A 4282-nucleotide genomic window follows, 5' to 3' on the forward strand; every position below is an offset into this window, starting at 1 on the left:
AATGATAAAATACTTTTGACTTATCATACTAGTCAGTTAATTTAAATCTGACAGATTTGAAGTTTCAAACCTGGCACTTGTGATCCAACAATTGTATAGTGACATACAAAATGAAAAAATTTTTTCAAAAGAAAACTAATGACTAGTATTTAGCAATACTGTTTGCAAAAAAACTGCAATTTAAAAAGAAAAAAAAAACCTCATGTTGTTGTTGTTGTTGTTATTTGAGTTAATGCTATTACGCACTTTTACTCTTTTGCGGTTGGGTGACTTACACTGCCCCACACTAAACTTTAACTATATTAGAATCATTATCATTTATTTATCTTCTAACTGATGACGAAACATAGATCCGTTGTTTAATGCTTAAAAATAAAAATTTTTCTATTCATGTATTAGTGTCTTTGTCATAATTAACCTTATGGATTGTGTTAGATGGAGAGGGTGCTTATTGATATGATTATCAGCACCTCCACTCAAAGAAATATATATTGCCTACTTAGTCTAATATTGTGCTAGTCAAAATATATGGTCTTTTAGATAAAATTGTGTAGATCCGAATTGTTATTTTTGTTATTTCCGTCAGAGCAGAGAAAATTTGGTCTCCAGCAAGTTGAAATCGCTTTGCCTGTACTCCCGCACAAAAAGTGATAAAAAAAGTGATAAAAAGTAATTACCATATTTACTTCTATTTCTTCTACTCACTCTGGCAATTACTCCACCATCTCCTTGTCGAAATTCGCCACTGTTGCAGCATAGGTGTAGTGGCACAATGTCTCTCTCATATTCCAGTGAGTATATGCACTGTAGGTTTGCTGAAGCCCAAAAAGCTGTACGCTTCCTTTTTAATGCCGAATATAACCCATAAGGTTCTGGTCTGTTACAACGACCCTAACACATTTTTAAATCAATTTTTAATTTAATTTTTATACAACTTGAAAAAAGTTTGATGTGTTTTTACTTATTGGTTTCTTAGCTAATCTTTAATAATTTTAATTAATTTGGTTTTCTTTAATTAATGAATTACATGCGGGGATTTTAATTTATTTGTGCGCGGAAATCTAAATTATTAATTCAGTACGATAAAAATCAATGACCCATTTTTCTTCTTTCAAGTCGTTTTTAACCTCAAACCAAATTGACAGTTCTAGAATAATTTGCGTCTGCTAAACTTAAATTTGTAAACCATTTTTGACCTAAGCATTCGGGTCTCCGTCAAAAAAAAAAAAGATTCTAAAAGGTTAATGAAATATTTTTATACTAAAAGATTTGTATTTCGTGCATTCAGTAAACTTGCTGCAGAGTAATAGATGAAAATCGATAAATGAGACATAAAGACAGGAGAGTTAGGCAATTACTTTTTGTTGCAGGATAATGCACAATCTTAAAACATAACATTATTATCGATTATTCTCCTTTTCAACAGATTTGGGTCCTTTCGACTTCTGGCTATTCCTCAAACTAAAATATTCGATAAAAGGAAATTATTTTAATTTAATCATCTTTGCAATGCAAAAGGTTGAAAGCAAAATGCTACTCGATTTATTAAACATTTCCATGTTGGTTTTTGTTGGAAAGGACACTATTTTATATATTTTATATAAAGAAGAATAAAATTTTAAAATTATGTGGAGTTTGCACTTTTTTTGTGAGTTTGAACTCATCGGAACCAAGGCAGATTGTTTAAATTTTTTTCACACGCATGCATAGCGATTCTGTTAAAAAAATATAATTGTTTATAGAAATACGCCTATGTTTTAAATATAATATAGTTTATAGAAATGCAGCTATATGTAAAAATTAAATAATAATATTAAATTAATATATGTTAATTATGTTACTTTATGTCTTTTCTACTGAATGTTGAACGAGTGTTTTTACTTTTATTCTTCTTCTTCTTCTTCATGCTATAGCGTTCTCAGGGGAACATTGTGTCGTGTTGTTATAGTTGAACCTAACGAAAAGATTCTATTTAAACGTGAGTTTCGCACCTCCAAATCTATTGTGCGTGCTGGTGAAGCAGGTGGATTCACCATATGTGTACGGGTACCACTTAGAGACTGTAATTTCATCGGTTTCAGACTCATGTTTTACTTCCAGAAAATAGTTAAAGTATGGAGCAAAGCTCTGACGATGGGTTACAAGCGTTATGTCAAGCCTGTAAGCTTTGCACGTAGTGACAGATCACTTTTAAGTAGGCCGCTCCTAACCTGGAGAACAGACGCTCATTATAAGTACCGACGCTACGTTGTGGACTGCGCTTACCGTTATTACTCGTCGTTTGACTTTACGTGCAAGGGAGGCCCTATCAGTAGGATGCTAACATCGGCATCGTTTGAAGATCTACGTAACTACTGAGCCTCCTCACCACGTCAAGGTGGCAAACCCCGAGGAGGAGTGCCACCTTTACTTTTATTATTTAACTTTTATTTTGTAACAGATTTCGTTTTTATTGTGGAGTATATACTTTAAATTTATTATAATTTAATAACTAATAAAAAAAATTATTGATTTTGTTTAATAATTATATTGCCTAACTTATATTAAACAAAAAATGCTGAAGTATTAAAAAACTATAAATATTAAATATAATAAAAAATATATATAAAAAATATAAATATTAAATATTAATAAACACTAATTATAAAATCAAAATAATATTAAAAATATTAAAATAAAAAATAAGACAATACAAAATAGTTATTACGAAAATATTCCTTTTTTATCCTGTCATTTGTGTAATAAGACATCTTTAGTTTCATTAATAAATGTGTCCAAATATGTATAAAAATATATCTCATGTTGCTTAAAAATAGCTTAACCACTTCACAAAAAATTTGAATTTAAAAAATTTTAAATTTTGAATAAAAATCCAAATTGACTTAAAATAAGAAATCTTATTTAAAGAAAAAAGAGTCCTCAAAGTGTCTTGACATCAGCGCTTCAATGCGGGCATAACCTCTCAAAATGTGAAGGATGTAAATATTCACATATTCGTATCCTTGCATGTTAAATTAAAATAGTTGTGACTTAAGGATAAAACACGAGCAAATTTTGCTCGGAATATCTTTTCTTCCCACACATGAACACATTTTATTCGTTTTATTTAAACTTGACTATTTGTAGTTCATAACTTTAAAGGACTTTCTGTTACTATTGTTGTAACTATTATTACAATTATAGTTTTTGTTGTAGCTATTTTTGCACTTGCCGTCTGCTAAAAAATTTATTTATTTACATTAAGTTCTCTTTTTTTTTTCGTTTTTGACTCTCAACTCTTTGGTTCTGTGTAGTGGCAAAAATATGTGCTGGGTCCTGTGTCGTTACGAAAACATATGAACGGGATGGAATAAATGTATTATAAACAAAGGCATGCAAAACAAATTTTAAATTATTCATAATAGGAACATAAAAAGGATAACGTATCCTGTAGTTGTAGTCATTCTATGCGCAACATAAGAGCGATGACGCCTTTTTGTCGCCCATTCTTCCTTCACAATAATTTCATTTTCGACTTTTATTTTCTTCTGGAATCCATTTTATGTAAGTTCAACAAGAATCCTTTTTCTGTTTAACATTTTAAAATTAAGTTTATTAAATTTCATAGTAATGGTCTTAATTTAATAAATTTTCTATTCATTTTTGGGTACATAGGAAAGTTTAAGGGTTTTTATTATAAAAATATGCTTAATAAGCTAAAGTTTCTTGTGAAAGTGGAGTGGAAATTTAAATTAAGCAAAGAAATCTATTAATAATATTAACGACTTTAGTAATACACACATATATATATAGAAGTTAAATCTGGTTACAGTAAGAATTGTTAAATTATGACAGACAAAGGGAATTAAGTTTATAATCTTCATACAATGTTCTTTAGAAAAGTAACTCATACGACACGTAGTGCATTTATGGTAAATGGTTTAGTTACACAACGTCAATAAGATTTTTAATGAAACTGATTATTACATTAAAATATAAATACTTGATGTATGTTACACTAAATAAATATAATATTTCTTTATAATTATTTATAAACAGTTCAGTATTTTCAGACTTAATGAATCATGTGTAAATATATACCTGAAATAGAACAGAATTGTATTATGTGATATATAAAATATTTACTTATAATAATCAATACTTTTATTTATACTAAAGTATGTATGGAGTGGCAATAGTGTGAACCAAAACACACTTGCGCTCTACTAAGGACTAATAATAATAAGAAAGGACTAATAATAATGAGGAGGAATATGAAGAATAATAACAAATAACAATAAGT

Source organism: Teleopsis dalmanni, chromosome X (genome assembly GCF_002237135.1).
Source record: "Teleopsis dalmanni isolate 2A chromosome X, ASM223713v2, whole genome shotgun sequence".
Classification (NCBI taxonomy): Eukaryota; Metazoa; Arthropoda; class Insecta; order Diptera; family Diopsidae; genus Teleopsis; species Teleopsis dalmanni.